Source organism: Juglans microcarpa x Juglans regia, chromosome 8D (assembly GCF_004785595.1).
Source record: "Juglans microcarpa x Juglans regia isolate MS1-56 chromosome 8D, Jm3101_v1.0, whole genome shotgun sequence".
Lineage (NCBI taxonomy): Eukaryota > Viridiplantae > Streptophyta > Magnoliopsida > Fagales > Juglandaceae > Juglans > Juglans microcarpa x Juglans regia.
Genome location: NC_054608.1, coordinates 29,623,648 through 29,641,213, shown reverse-complemented (window position 1 = coordinate 29,641,213; position 17,566 = coordinate 29,623,648). Strand labels below are relative to the sequence as shown.

The following is a 17,566-nucleotide window of genomic DNA, read 5'->3' as shown; positions in this document are numbered from 1 at the left end:
AATTTATTTGTTGATTTTAAATTTTAACGTTAAGATATCGTGTTTTATTGTGCAGATTAAAAATTTTATATAAAAGTGAAGTCTATTTGTTATATAAAAGTGAATCTCATTTGCTACATCAGGTTCTATTGTTTTATATTAATATTTATTTTATTCTAAAATATTCATAAGTATAGTAAGATTTTATATAGTAGATATTATTCTTTTCTACTAGAAAATATGTCTAATAGAAAATATGCATCTGGATATGAGAAACTAAAAAAAAAAAAAAGAAGAAGAGAAAAATAGAAAAATTGATTAAATCCCAAAAAGGATCTTTAAATAAATTTGTTACTACTAATAAACAAAATATAGTAGAAAATTTAGGTGAAACATTTGTAGATGATCAAGAAACACACCAAATAGAACTACAAGATAACAAAATAAATCAAAAAATACGACAAAAGAGATATGGAGATAATTAAACAATACAACAAATCCAAAAAAAGGGATCTGAGGATAGTGCCTAAACATGTACTGTTACAATTATTGCTGGAGAATTTGCAAAAAGTATAAAATCTTAAATGGACTAGTCATATTATCAATTAAGAAGAAGATATTAAAAGAACTTGAATATAAAAATTTAATTAACAATTTTGCATCTCAAAGATCAAGAAAAATAATTTTTAAATAAAAATATATTTAAACATAACCTAGTTAAATTGATAAAAGAAAAACGACCGTTTTAACTTATTGCTTAGCCCTCAAAATAGCCGGTCGTGTCTTGACCAATTCAATGATGGGTGATGTTGCCAAATGGACACTACCAGTACCTACCTTCTATAAGTACCTACCTTCCTTGCTTGTAACTGTTCTTCTGCAGCAACAAGCTGTAAAACTCCTGCTTGGGGTACTTGTAATTTCAGCATCAATATTTGTAGCAACAGCAGTAGATATTGGAGAAATCAACACAGCAAAATGGATAAAAGTGATAATAAAATAGTACACTTTACGCACTCAGTGACACCAAAAATTTAACGTGGTTCGGCAACTGCCTACATCCACAGAAAAGAGCTTCACTATTTAAATAGTGGTACACAAGAAAATATTACAGAGGAGGAGGATCACACTCCACTCAACTCAACTCTCTTCTTTTCTCTCAGAGCTCTCCAGGCTCTCTCTCTTTTCTCTTCTCTTCCTTGGGTGTATCTGAAGCTCTCGCATGGAACTTCAATTTATAAGCGAATGTATATCGCATTACCGTATGAATGCATTTAATATGCATTCAATAGACAGTTGGGTGCTGGGCACTGCGCGCTGTAGGTTGAGAAGCAAGCAGTCAACACATTACCGTATGAATGCATTTAATATGCATTCAATAGACAGTTAGGGGCTGGGCACTGCGAGCTGGAGGTTGAGAAGCAAGCAGTCATTGTTGATTGCTTGCTTGGGGCAGGGACTTCAACAATTCTCCCCTCCATGCCCATTTACCTAGATGCTATCCATCCCAGCTATGTCTCTGCATAGCTCAAGTTTCTCACTTATAACCACTTCGTCAGCATATCCGCTGGATTCTCTTTCGTATGGATCTTCACAAGCTTCAACAACTGTTGTTCCATCGCTTTGCGTATCCAATGATAGCGGATATCAATATGCTTAGTGCGGGAATGGTTCATTGAGCTCTTGCTCAAATCTAGAGCACTTTGACTATCACAATGTACTTTGTAGTCTTCTTGACTAACCCCTAGTTCTTGGAGAAAACGCTTCATCCACAACATCTCCTTTCCAGCTTCCGCTGCGGCAATGTACTCTGCCTCAGTTGTAGATAAAGCAACACACTTCTGCAATTTAGACTGCCAAGAGACAGCTCCTCCTGCAAAAGTGAAGAGAAATCCTGAAGTAGATTTCCTGCTATCCAGATCTCCTGCCATATCTGAATCTGTATAGCCTTCCAAAACTGGTTTAGCTCCCCCAAAATACAAGCACATCTTCGATGTACCTTTTTGGTACCTGAGAATCCACTTGATTGCTTCCCAATGATCCTTTCCTGGATTTGAAAGGAATCTGCTCACCATGCCTACAGCATGAGCAATATCTGGTCTGGTACAAACCATTGTATACATCAGGCTTCCAACTGCTGAAGAGTAGGGAATTACTTCCATTTCTTCAATCTCTTTCTTTGAAGAAGGACACGAGCTCTTGCTCAACTTGAAGTGGTTAGCAAGTGGAGTATTGACTGGCTTAGCATCACCCATGTTGAAACGTCTGATGACCCGTTCAACATATTTTTGTTGTGATAACCACACCCTTTTGACTTTCCTATCACGAACAATCTTCATGCCCAAAAGTTACTGTGCTGGGCCTAAGTCCTTCATGTCAAAGGACTTGGATAGTTCCTTCTTTAGTTTGTTAATCTTGGACCTATCATCACCAACGATTAACATATCATCAACATAAAGAAGGAGTATGACAAACTTGTCATCCTGGAACCTTCGAACATAGACACACTGATCTGCAACAAGTCTCTTGTAACCATGACTCATCATGAATGAGTCGAACTTCTTGTACCATTGCCTAGGCGCTTGCTTGAGGCCATATAGACTCTTCTTTAGCTTGAAGACTAAGTGATCTTTCCCTGGAGCTTCAAACCCTTCAAGTTGCTCCATATAGATTTCCTCCTCCAAATCTCCATGGAGAAAGGCTGTCTTCACATCCATCTGTTCGAGTTCCAAATTCAAGCTAGCTACCAATCCGAGTATGACTCGGATTGACATCATTTTCACCACTGGGAAAAATATCTCGTCAAAGTCGATTCCCTTCTTCTGTTGGAATCCTTTGACAACCAATCTGGCCTTATGCTTTATTAGCTTTCCTTGGCCATCTTTCTTCAGCTTGAGCACCCATTTGCTCTTTAGGGCTTTCTTTCCTTCAGGAAGTTTCACCAACTCATAGGTCTGATTTTTCTGCAAAGAACTCATCTCTTCTTGCATTGCCTGCACCCATAGGCTTCTATCAGCATGAGATTGAACTTCCTGGAAGCTCTCCGGCTCCCCCTCATCAGTAAGCAGAATATAGTCTGATTCCGGATATCTCATCGACGGAATCAGTAGGCGGCCTCTTGCTGATCTTCTTGGTTGAGTTTCATTAACCAAAGGAGGTTCATCACCATCTAACCCTTGTGGTGGTACACTAGCTGCTAGTGGAGAGGGTTCTTGCTCCCCCTGCTCGACACCCTAAGCTTCTTCTTCTGCTTCTGGATCTCGATCCTGCATATCCTCATTATCTGTGGCGAACTGTAATGGTGCAGGATGTGTATAGGAACTAAGCTCTACTGACATCGAGGAAGCTTCAGTTCCTATATGCTGGTTTTCATGGAACACAACGTCCCTACTTCTGACAATTCTCTTTGTCACTGGATCCCATAATTTGTATCTGAATTCTTCATCTCCATATCCAACAAAGATACATGGAGTTGACTTGACATCGAGCTTCTGTCTCAGCTCCTTGGATACGTGTGCAAAGGCTTTGCACCCAAACACTCTCAGGTGAGAGTAAAAGACATCTTTTCCAGACCAAACCTTCTCAGGAACTTCAAATTCCAGTGGTGCGGAAGGTGATCTATTGATCAGGTAACAGGCAGCACGAACAGCTTTACCCCAGAATGGCTTTGGTAACTTAGCCATACTGAGCATGCATCTTGTTCTTTCAATGATGGTCCGATTCATTCTTTCGGCTACACCATTGTGCTGAGGGGTATATGGGACCGTCTTCTCATGTCGAATATTGCGATCAGCGCAGTATGCAGCGAACCTTTTGGAAACATATTCTCCTCCATTGTCCGTTCGCAGGCACTTCAACTTCTTTCCCGACTCTCTTTCCATTAGGGTGTGGAAATTCTTGAAGTGCTGAAAGACCTGATCCTTTGACTTCAAAACATATACCCAGACCTTTCGTGAAGCATCATCAATGAATGTCACGAAATATCTGCTACCTCCCAATGACTCTTCTTCCATGGGGCCACATATATCAGACTGTACTAGACTCAACAACTCTAATCTTCTCTTCGTAGAGGAATTGAACGAGACTCTGCGTTGTTTGCCAAATAAACAATACTCACAAGGGTTTAACGCTATTCCTTTGGCAACCTTGATGAGTGCCTTCTTCGCAAGCGTATCCAACCCTTTCTCACCCATGTGTCCGAGTCTCTTATGCCACAGATTTGGTGATGCCTCGTCTTCCGCTGCATTGAGGCTATCAAAACCAATCTTCACATGGGTTTTGTACAACGTACTGCAAATATGTCCTCGGGCGACAACCATGGCACCTTGTGACAGCTTCCAAGTGCCATTGCTGAAGTAGCTGTCATAGCCCTGTTGATCAAGGGTTGTTCCCGAAATCAGGTTGAGCCGAAGGTCGGGAATGTGTCGAACATCTTTCAACACCATGGTACAACCAACGTTGGTTTTTATCTGCACTTCGCCAACTCCCACGATCTTCGAGGAACTGGCGTTCCCCATCCTTATCGTACCAAAGTCTCCTGCTTTGTACGTAGTGAAAAATTCACTGCATGGTATGATGCTGCTATGTCTACCACCCACTCAACATCATGGCTTGCAACATGCAGACACGTCTCATCACTGGTGGAGAGTATTACCACATCTCCCAAAAGAGTGACAAGGGTTTCACCATCTTCTTTCTTCAGCTTACTGCTTTGACCTTGCTCCCTTAAAAACTTGCGGCAGTTTTTCCTTATGTGGCCTTCTTTGCCACAATAGTAACATTTCATGTTACCCGTCTGCTGGTTCCTGGTACTGCTGGACCTTCCACGTGGTTGAGACTTCCCTCTGTTTCTGCCTCCACTTCTCCCTCTATCATCACCTTGAGGCCTTTCTTTATTCTCGGTGACAAGGACATGAGTTTGATTCATGCTTGTCTCTTTTCGTCTGGCCTCCTCATTAAACAGGGCATCCTTAACCATCGTCATGGTAAGTTTGCCATCTAGAGTAGAGTTACTGAGGGAGACCACTAGCGTCTCCCAATTATCTGGTAACGAACTGAGAAGTAGCAGTGCTTGTTCTTCATCGCCAAGATTCAGGTTGACAGATCCGAGTTGGTTAACTAGGTTTTGAAACTCGCTAGTGTGCTTGGTAACAGAGATGTCGCTCTTCAACTTCAAGTTAACAAGCCGTCTCATCAAGAGGGCCTTGTTTCGAGCAGTCTAAGCTTGATACATATCCTCCAACTTTTTCCAGAGGCTATATGCATCTGTCTCCTGGGCCACGTGGTGAAAAACACTATGGTCAATCCATTGTCTGATCTGACCGATAGTCTTCTTGTGCATCTTTCTCCACACTTGATCCGTAACTTCATCTGGCTTCTTCCCTTCATCTTCCAAAGGGTCAGACAGATCTTTACAATTCAATAGATCCTCCATCCGAGGCCTCCAAAGACTGTAGTTTGAGGCAGTCAGCTTTATCATGGCGCCTGATGCTGAATCCTCCATGGATTTAGACTGATTCTAAATACAAAATGCAAGTACAGGATCTTTGAAGTGGAATATCGTAAAACGGACAACACCGTTGTGTCCGGAACGCTTGATTTTGTTGGAAACGAGTCTTGTTTCGTCAAAATCGGACTCAGATAGCACAAGGAATGAGCAAAAGAACCAAAACAGGAACACTGTCGTGCGTGCAGCACGTGGCACGAATAACAGCGCGTAGGCGCATGTTCTTCACTCTCCAGAACCTCATTGGAGCGCGTGGAACGCGTAGGCGCGTGTATCTAACGCGCCTTCTAGATTCAAGTGCGCGTGGACTTCACGGCAAGACTCTCTCAGGAGCACTTGTGGCGCATACTGAGAGTGGGTATCACGCGCTCGTGCCTCTCCTGGGCGCGTGCGGCCCGTGTCGAGAGTGGGCTCACCCTCTGATCATCAGACGGCGCGTGGGGGAGCGTACGGTGTCCGTCCGGCCTCTGGTTTTCACTACTTTTCTTGTCTCGATGAGACGAACACAGTGGTATACTCAAATTTGAAAACTGAGCTACACACTAAAAACGAGTTTTTTATAAAAAAAACTTTTCGCAACAATCGCTCTGATACCACTTGTTGGGGAAATCAACACAGCGGAAGGGATAAAAGCGGTAATAAAATAGTACACTCTACGCACTCAGTGACACCAAGAATTTAACGTGGTTCGGCAACTGGCTACATCCACAGAAAAGAGCTTCACTATTTAAATAGTGGTACACAAGAAAATATTACAGAGGAGGAGGATCACACTCCACTCAACTCAACTCTCTTCTTTTCTCTCATAGCTCTCCAAGCTCTTTCTCTTTTCTCTTCTCTTCCTTGGGTGTATCTGAAGCTCTCTCATGGAACTTCAATTTATAAGCGAATGTATATCGCATTACCGTATGAATGCATTTAATATGCATTCAATAGACAGTTAGGCGCTGGACGCTTCGCTGGAGGTTGAGAAGCAAGCAGTCATTGTTGACTGCTTGCTTGGGGCAGGGACTTCAACAGCAGAAGCTGAACCCAATTCCAACTGCAACAGAACATGTGGATCGCTTGAAATCCCCTACCCATTTGGAACATCCAAAGACTACTACCTTGACTCATCTTTTCTCATTACTTGTAACTCATCCTCCTCCTCCAACTCCGGGACGAGTACTCCAACACCATTTCTGCGCGTTAGTAACATAAAGATACTCAACATATCATTGGATGGTGAATTACGAGTCTCATCTTCTATAGCCCGTGATTGCCCACAGGAATTGGACTATATTAATGCCAGAGATAACTCTACCTATCTCACCTTGCGAGAGTTCCCCATCTCGTATACGAAGAACGTGTTCACCGCCGTCGGTTGCGACACTCTGGCGCTCATTGGAAGTTCATTCTCAAACAAAAATTATACGACAGGACTCATGTCACTCTGTGACAGCATTGACGGTATGGTTAACGGGTCTTGCACTGGCGTAGGATGTTGCCAGACTCCAATCCCAAATGGAATAAAAGATTTTACTGTGTCGGTTGGCAGCCTTAAAAAGCACTCCACAGTGAGCGAATTCAATCCATGCAGTTTCACCTTTGTGGTGGAAAAAAAAATAAAAAAGAATACAACTTTTCCACATTAGATCTTCAGAATATGCAAAATAAAGATGCTTTTCCCTTAGTGCTAGATTGGGCAATTGGGAACCAGACATGCGAAGATGCTAAGGAGAATACTACAGGATACGCATGTAAGGCAACGAATAGTGAATGTTTCAATTCCACAAACGGACCTGGATATCGTTGCAACTGCTCCTCAGGCTATTACGGAAACCCATATCTCTCTGGTGGTTGCAAAGGTACATAATTCATGTTCTATATATATGCATTAATTTGATAACTTCTTAGATCTTTAATTTCTTTGGTTTCTTTAGGCTGAATTTCCATGTGATGTTCCGTCAAATCCATATATATTCCGAGAATACTTTTTTATAAATATACATCGAAAATGAATATTCTATAATATATTTAAAAATATTCATTCATAATTATTAAAATGAATATTTCATAATATATCCAAGCAAAGTTTGAGAATATTTTTAGACAATTCTAAAAAATGAATGTTTTATAATATAATTGACAATATTCTCATAGTATAATCTCATAGTATAATCTCATTTTTTTTATATATTTTGAATCAATTTTGATTTTTCTTTGGCTTATAATTAACTTTTTCTTGTGCATAGTACAAAATTAAATGATATTGTATATAGAGAAATATTGCAAATATCAAAACATACCATGATATTATAAATTTATTAGTAGTTAGAGGAAATATTTAAAATAAAAAAAAAAGATTAAAAAATTATTTAAATGGTCAATATAGAAAAATTTAATAGATAAACTATACTATAAAAGTCATTAAATAAAGAAAGAAAAAATGAATTGGAGTTGATTAATTTTCCAGCTAAATGACATCATATTAAAGATGTTTTATTGCTACGATGGATGTGAGTTTTGACATGGGCTTTATTCATCGTACTGTTTTAGATACTGATGAGTGTGAAACTCTAAATCACGAGTACGCTTATAATGCAATATGCGTCAACCATGTGGGGGTTTTACAGCTGTTCTTGCCCCACGGGCTACCAAGGAGATGGGTGGAGAAATGGAAGTAGTTGCACTCCCGTTATTCCTAAACCAAGCAATTCTAAGAATATCATTATTGCACTATGTAAGTATGTATAAGTGATTTTTATAGTTTTAAGTTGTGTAATTCATCAGACTGTAAAACTATTTTCACTGTACAATAGATCTATTATATCACATGTCACATCAGTTTATGAGTTTATTTTTGTAAAATCTCTTTGTGTCTGTGACGCTTCTCAAACATGAATAATGAAACATTGGATTTTAGTGACAATTTTAATTGAAAATTCATTTTCTACAGGCATCAGCATAAGTCTCCTACTCTTGCTCTTGGGAGGTTTTTCAGTACTTTTGGGATTGAAAAGAAGGAAGCTCATCAAACTCCAAGAAAAGTACTTCCAACAAAATGGTGGTTTCATGTTACAAGAACATATGTTGAATCATGGAAGGTCTATGGAGACAACGAAAATCTTTAGCAATGAAGAGCTTAAAAAGGCCACCAACAATTACGATGAGAGTACAGTCCTTGGCAAAGGGGGTTATGGAACTGTTTACAAAGGTGTATTATCCGATAACAAAGAAGTTGCCATAAAAAAGTAAAAAATCTGTGATAAGAGTCAAATCGAGCAATTCATAAATGAGGTGATTTTGCTTACCCAAATCGATCATAGAAATGTGGTTAAGCTAATAGGTTGTTATCTTGAAACAGAAGTTCCCTTACTTGTTTATGAATTCATCACAAATGAGACTCTTTCTGACCATATTCATGATATAAGTCGTGCTTCTTCTCTTTCATGGGAAAGACGTTTGAAGATAGCAACAGAAACAGCAAGAGCCCTTGCATACCTACATCCTGAAACTTCTATGCCAATTATACATAGAGATGTGAAAAGTACAAATATACTATTAGATGATAACCACACAACAAAAGTTGCTGACTTTGGAGCTTCAAGGTTGATAGCTCTTGATCAATAGAAATAACCACCTTGGTGCAAGGAACCCTTGGGTATTTAAACCCTGAATACTTCCAAACTGACCAGCTAACAGAAAAAAGTGATGTGTACAGCTTTGGTGTTGTGTTGGCAGAGCTGCTGGCAGGTGAAGAGGCAATTTCTTCCAATAGGCCTAAAAGTTATAACAACCTAGCAATGTATTTTGGTTCTGCAGTGAAAAAGGATCGTCTACTTCACATTCTTGACAATCACATTGTCAATGAGGCTAATATTGAGCCAATAAAGGAAGTTGCTAATCTTGCAAAAGCATGCTTAAGGTTAAGAGGGGAGGATAGGCCCACTATGATGGAAGTGGCAATGAAGCTAGAAGGATTGAGAATTATGGAAAAGCATCCATGGGGAAAGGATAATCAAGCCACAGAAGAAACCGAATACTTACTTAGTACAACTACACTATCTTTAAACATTGATAGTGGCGCTAGTTCTTCTGTAAGTGTAGTTAGTGGACATGCTAGCATGATAAACCAACTCATGAAACCCCTAGATGATGGCCGATAAGTGGTTAAGTTGACAATAATTGATTTATATAAATCAATTAGATCCATTCGTGAACTTCTATATGTCTATTAATGTTGTGTAACAATGTTGTAGACTAGATCATTCAGTACCTTATTTTGGTTGTCCCTCTTTTACTAATTTTCTGTAGTTGGATGTAACTTGCAACAATTTTGTGTTTAAAAATGTTAATGTAATAAAAGTTGTACAACTTGTACTGTCTTTCATAATGCAATGAGGGTTCCATCATAAGTGCTCTTTAGTTCCTAGGTACATTACACTAGCAATTAGCATCAATTAATTAGCTAAATCATGGCATTTATCCCGACCTTTTCCATAAAGAAAATTACGAAAAAAAAGCTGATCAAATGACAAGAAATTAAAACTAAAAAACACATAAATAATAAAATGGCAAATCTAGAGTTCAAGTGGCCAACCCTCATCAAGAGGGTCGTCACTCCCTCATGGGGTGGCTCTTGTCTTCCTAATTATGTGGAATTTTCCTTAACATGATTTTCAGCAAAAGAGTGCATCTTTGATCCGAATGTACTGTATAGTTGGGTTTAACATGTAATCTTAACCTTATATGTTAAGTCTCTCATTTCATACAAATAATTTGAGATGTACAAAATTATTGCCCATATTCCAATAAGAAGATTCCAAATTTGCATCTCACTTCACTTTTCTTTGATATGGGTTGGAGATTCTTTGACAAGTACTTAATGAACCCATGATAGATCTACGCCCTCTGCATTGCTTGATCAAGTAGTAAGGATGACTTGCATCTAGCTCTTCATCTAGAATAAAATAGGTCGAATCTAGCTAGCTTCCCATTTGAGGATCAAATCCCCATTTTGATCAAGAACTTTCAAAGGACACAACAATGAAAGCAAAGTCAGAGACAAGATCCCATTTGGAAAATTGTCATTACTTGTCATGTTGAGCTAACATGGTAATCCTTGAACTTGGAAGCAAAGGCGGAGACAGGTTCCTCAGTAGGTGCTCTTTCATACGTGCTTCATTGTGAAAATCAATTCTTGAGTTTCTCTTGCTTTTTGCTTCTTGGTTTGATTTGTGTTGTGTAGATTTTGTTAACCTTTTTTTTTTCTCAAGGTTTTTATCCGTGAAGGATTAACACTAGCGGTGAGCATTTTAGGTTTTTGTGAGATGGAGATTAGGACTTGGTAGCTTGGAGTGGGGATATACACTACAACAAAAATTAGTTTTTGTGACTGTTTGAAAATTGTGACAGTGCCCAAACCGTCACAAAAAAGTATTTTCTATGACTGTTTGTAGAAACCGTCACTGAAGGCAGTTGAAAAATTACATTACATTTGAACATATACATATTCACGTTAGAACGTTCCTTGGACATTCGAACGTGGAGTCTATTTACGTGTGAATGTAAAAAATTTTGGCGCCAACGTTCAAACGGTATTGATTCTCACATGCGAACGTTAATTGATTTAATATTAAAGTTGGATATTTCAAATTAAAAATGATTGAGAATTGAAATGCTATGATTTAATATTAAAGTTGTATAAGCTAACATTGAAAAAGGAGCATTGCTATTCATAAGCTCCACACACCACACACCATAATTTTTTTTTTTGTTTTATTTTTTTAAAATAATTAAATTCTTCTACTCATCATCCATATACTATACATTTGATAAGAGAAAAAAATTAAAAAAATAACAAAAAAAGGTGGAGTGTGGTGTATGAGGCTTATGAATAGATTTTTTTAAAAAAAAAAGATTGGGAATTAAAATTCAAAAACAGTAGATATATTAAATAATAATATTTTTCATTACATATGATAAAAATAAAGTATAGAATAATCAAACGTGTTGGTTACATATTTATTAAAATCATTAGTCACTGCGTTGACCTTTGTGTTTAGGATATCTATTCGATGGAGAACATCGGTAGCAAAATCTCCAACAGTCTGTTCCACTGACTCAATCTTTCGATCAATGTGCATAGTAATATCTGAGACCATCGCATCAACCTAAGCAGGCCGCGCATCTCCCATAGATGTACCCATCGGCAGCTGATTAGTACTCCCAACATGGGGCTCGAATTGGATCAGAGGAACAAGATCTGGTACAGGGCCAAGCTAACGTCGAGCATGCCCCTTCTCCTGTCCAATGCTTCGACGATGTGTTGTAATGTCAATGGGGCTCATCTAGTTTGTCCTCCACTCCTCAACCATGGGTTGCACACCTCGGGCCATTAATAGCTTGGTAATAAGGACTCCATATGGGAGGTTGTCCGTGGAGATGATGCTCGCCTCATAACAGATCCTCTAAAAAATATGAAGTGGCAAGTCGATGGAGTCTCCACGTGCCACTTGTATAAGGAATTGTGCATGTTTTTGGCTAAATGTGGCTTTATGTCCCACAAGATCTACATTTGTTGCAACAATAAGATGCAACATGCAGAAAAAAAGGGAGGAGCTATACTTGGTTGAAGGAGTTCTTCCTATCGATCCAGTCTCGGTCAGTCCCAGCAAGAATGTAGAAATTCTCATCTTGGTCGCCATCCTCCTCATCAGTATCCCCAGCATCCGACCGGTCAACTGAGCCAACAGATGATGTAGAAGTGTCTACTTCTACATCTACTCAGGATCCATCCATAGGCTGAGCATTTTTTGCAGTCGATCTCTCAACTACGTGACCGATCCCCAAAAACTCGGTGATGACATCCACCGAGACCTTAAGCTGAACACTGTGTACTGTCATGGTGTGAGAGGATGCATCCTTAGGCAAGATACCCCCCAATGAGCAGATATTCATCCAACCTCTCGTAACGAAAACTCTTCTGCTCCTATATGAGTTCGTGAAATTGACCAATATTAATATTATGAAGCATATTATGTATTCTAATCTAAATTATTTCTGGTACACGTTCAAACGTAAAATTTAACATTCGGAGGATAAGCTTATACGTGCGAACGTTTTGGTTATTACGTTCGCACGTTAGATTATCTAGTATAAACAGTCTAACATAAAATGATAAATGTTCAAACGTGATGGCTCAAATACACGTTGGAACATATAAAGCATATCATGTTCACATGTGAGGAAGCTGTTGAACATATTTAATAATACGTGCGAACGAACATAACTATTAAAGCGAACATATATTTGGTTTATGGCAACTGAAAGGTTTTACATTCACACAAATTACAAATAACGTTTGCGCGTATGTGCCGCTCAAGAATATGAACGACCATACATGTGAACGTTACAAACGTACGTTCGCAAATACAATTTAAATTTGCACGCATACTAAATACGTTTGCACGTACTGTAGAACATTCGCACATTATGGATGAGATGTTGGGTGACATTGGAGCTAAGATGTTTATGGATGAGGTTGATGACAATGCCTCAAGTGGCCGAGGGATTGATTCTGAAAATTTTGCTACAATGTGGGAAGATGCAAAGCACCAGCTTTATCCAGGCTGCATAAAACATTCCAAAATGTCGTTTATTGTGTGGTTGCTTCGCAATAAGCCATTGTGTGGGATGTCACTGAAGAACTTTTATGAAGCAAAACAATTGAGAAGAGGATTAGGATTTGAGTACAAGTCCATACATGCATGCAAGAATGATTGTGTTTTGTTCTAGAAGGAGAACAAGGAGAAACAAGCATGTCCTGTATGCGGAGAGTCGAGGTGGAAGGGTAAGAAAGACGTGCCGGTTAAGATGTTGCGATATTTTCTCTTGAGACCTAGGTTGCAAAGACCATATATGTGTGAGAAAATAGCTCACAATATGAGGTGGCACGAGGAGAAAAGAGTTAAGGATGGCGCATATATGAGGCACCCAGCTGACTCACTTGCGTGACAATCTTTTGATAATCAATACCCAAAGTTTGGGATAGAAACTAGAAACGTGCGCCTACAACCTATGGATTCAACCCTTTTGAGAATATGAGTACAAGTTATAGCACTTGGCCCATAGTGTTGATTCCGTATAATCTTCCACCATGGAGGTGCATGAAGGCACCTAACTTTTTGTTAATTTTACTTATCCCCGGCCCGAGATCATCTGGGAATGACATTGACATATTCATGTAGCCGTTAATTGAAGAACTGAAAGAGTTATGAGAAATAGGCGTCAGAACTTTTGATGCATCCACATTGATATCTTTTCATATGCATGCTACGGTAATGTGGACGATAAATGACTTTCCGGCATATGGGAATCTTTCCGACTGGAGTACTAAAGGGAAGTTAGCCTGTCCGACGTGTAATAAAGAAACTGCTAGTAAGTGTTTAAAATATTCTGAGAAGTTGTGTTTCATGGGTCATCGACATTATCTACCAGCAAATCATGCATTGAAAAGAGAATGTGCTAAGTTTGATAGGAGAGTAGATGATAGAATTGCACCAAATTAGTTGTCTGCGAAAGAGATAGTGGAACAACTGGTACATGTTAGTGCAAACAATTTTGGTAAAGGTTGGGGAAAGAACAAGAGAAAACGAGGTGCAGCAGAATTGAATTGGACAAGGCGTAGTATTTTTTTTTACTTGCCATATTGGTCGTCCTGCATGTTGCGACATAGCTTGGATGTAATGCACATAGAGAAGAATATCTATGATAATATACTGGGTATATTGATGAGTATTAACAAAAAGACGAAAGACACAATCAAGACAAGGAAAGATCTTGAGAGAATGAGAATTAAACATAATTTACATTGGCGGGTAGAAGGCAACAGGGTGGTCATGCTGCATACATGTTTTACAATGATGAGAGAGGAGAGGATGTTCTTCTGCAAATGGTTGCAAGGTGTGAAATTGCCAGATGGTTATGCTTTAAATATCGGTAGATGCGTGAGCCCTGATGACTAAAAAATTAGTGGATTGAAAAGTCATGACTGTCACATATTTTTGCAGAAGTTTTTACCGGTGGAAATTCGTGGGAATCTTACATCTAATGTACGTGTCGCCATATCCAAACTCTGTATGTTTTTTAAGAATTTGTGCGTTCCGATAGTAAATCGAAATATATTGCAGAAACTAGAAAAAGACATTGCTACTATGCTATGTAAATTCGAGCAGATCTTTCTACCATCATTTTTTGATATCATGGTCCATTTAGCAATACATTTACCCCTGGAGGTACTGTTGGGTGGACCAGTGCAGTTCCGTTAGATGTATCCAGTTGAAAGATATTTGGGTCGACTAAAGCGCATTGTTGGAAATAAAGCTAGAGCTGAGGGTTCAATAACAGAGGCCTATATACACGAGGAATGGTTAACATATTGCTCTCTGTATCTTCGTGGTGTTGAGACACGATTTAATTGTTAAGAGCGAAATGCTAATCTTGCTGCTCCGCCTCCTCATGAGCTATCAGTGTTTTCTCAGAATGTACGACCCTTGGGTGCACAAACGGGTTACGATTTAATTGATGGAGAGTTGGGTAAAATACAGTGGTATGTACTAAATAATTGCCGGGAGATTGATGACTATCTCAGGTATATCGTTACATGCTTCGAATAATTCTAGTTTCTTCAAGTTTAACTATAATTTTTGTGCTCAAAATAATATTATTTCGCACTTATATATATTGAGCACATGGACAAACTTAGGACGGAAGGCGTAGAGAATATAAAGGTAAGACACGAGGAAGAATTTTTCGGATGGTTTGAACAATGTATACAAACTAAAATTATATATATATATATATTACATTTTGAAACTTTTAACTCTGGGTAACTTTTAATAAATATATATTATTTCAATTGTTAGATTTTGGAACAACGTGCTCATGATCCCGGATCAGTTTCTCCTGAATTGTATGCATTGGCCCATGGTCCCTCAAATAAAGCACTTCGATACACTGCATGCACGGTTCGAGGTTATAAGCTCCATACTCTGGACTGTGAACGTAATAGAAAGACTCAAAACTCTGGTGTGTTGGTAGAGGGGAGTCATGGAATAGATGATATTGACTATTATGGTGTCATACATGGTATTATCGGATTGAAATATATAGGTGGGTCTGTAACATATGTCTTTAAATGTGATTAGTGGGATATAGGCAGTGGTCAGGTTTTGATACATAGGGATAATCATTTTATGAGTGTCAATACTACGTCTAAATGGTACGAAGATAATCCATTTGTATTGGCTTGTCAAGCTATCCAAGTCTATTACTTGATTGATTCAATGAAAAGCACTAATGAAGATAGTCGAGAGATAACTTGGCAAGTCATACAAAAATTTTTCCCTCAAAATATATATGAAGTAGGAACGAGTGTAAATTACGAGAATAGTGGAGATGAAGATGACACTCCGATTGCAGAGGCCTATTAGGAAGATGGAGATGGTATTAACTTGTTTGTTGACCTCGGTGCACTCGAGTTGCTTCCCTTATGTAGAGATGGCGTCCCACCTGTCCATCTTGACCCATCCATATTAAATGATCATTCAATTCAAGTAAGTGAGAAAGAAGAAAAAGCAGAGTCAGAAGAAAATACGGAGAGGAGGTGGATAAGGAGGACGAATAAGAGGTTAATGATGATGACGAAGATTTTATTGAGGGAGATTTTGAAACAAGTATGGAAAATACATCCGAAAATTAAGAATAAAAGTACTAAATATTTTATTCATATAGGTGACTATAGAATATTATACTTTTCATAATTTCTTCTAATTAATTCTCTTTGATATAATTAATCATTTTCAAGGATGCCGCCAAAACGACAATGAGGAAATGTGCCTTCTCCGCCAAGTCCAAATCCGGAAACCATTGAGGACTTCTCACTCGAGGAATCCGCTCCTGAAGATTAAGTTAACACGTAAGAGAACAACAACTAGTCGACACCTACCAATAAGGAAATGTCGTTGATAATTAATTATATAATTAATACTTTTGTCTCAATAACTATATAACTATAATTATACTATTATTGTATAGTTGATACATCTGCTCGTCGCAGTCGTGGCTATACATGTGACATCTCTCTTGAGAAAAATAGAAGGCATGGAAAAATCAAGATCACCATTCTTGATAATTTTACTGGAGGAGTGGATGATAGTGCAGTAGCGCTTTCCTCCTATATTGGCACAATAGTCCGAGTTTATACTCAATTTTATGTATGCTCATAGTAAGATGTTTCGAATGAGATTAAGGAGCACATTCGAAGTCGTGTGTTGGTGAGTTTACTTTGAGAGTACATTTTTTCACCTAAATTAGTATATCATATTTTTGACCTAATTCACTTATTAGGATGAATTCGACCTCGACTTTGGCCGTAGTGGGGATTTGAGAACTGTGAATGAATTGATGGCTACACTATTCCGACGTCACAAGGGACGATGTCATGACTACTTCAAAAAGTTTGAGACATTGGAAGAGGCTGCGCAATCCCCTTTCCAGCAGATGAAGTTAGACAATTGGAGAAAGTGTTGTGATCTTTTCACATCTCCAGATTATCAGGTATTCTACATTTATATCCTTTAATTATTTACATTTATATTCGTTCTATATATTATATGTATATATATTACAATTAACATTCCTAATTAATTTTGTAGCACTTAAGTTCTACAAATGCACAGAATAGATCCGCTCTACTGTCCACCATCATGCCGGTTCAACGTCATTCCACTGTCTTGTTGAAAAAATTGTAATTAAAAAATTATAGAATTCATTTATTTTTCTGATATTCTTTTATTCAAGTACTAGCATTATCTTTTTAAAATTACTAATGTCACTTTATTAGAAACGTGATGATCCTAAAAACTTTTTTCTCATTCATGTCTATACTACTGCTCACACTAATGAATATAGTGAGTGAATGGATCCTGCCGTTGTAGATAATTATGTAAGCGGTGTTAATTTTGTTAAATAAATTATGCAACATGTGAATAATTTATTTTTTATTTGTATTTCTTTTAATACATTACTTATTGTGTG

At 38.3% G+C, this 17,566-nt stretch overlaps 1 pseudogene; it reads left to right on the top strand.

Annotated features, from left to right (window-relative positions):
• The first annotated feature begins 778 nt into the window (after positions 1-778).
• Positions 779-9,633, top strand: LOC121242402 (annotated as a pseudogene).
• Positions 9,634-17,566: the final 7,933 nt, after the last annotated feature.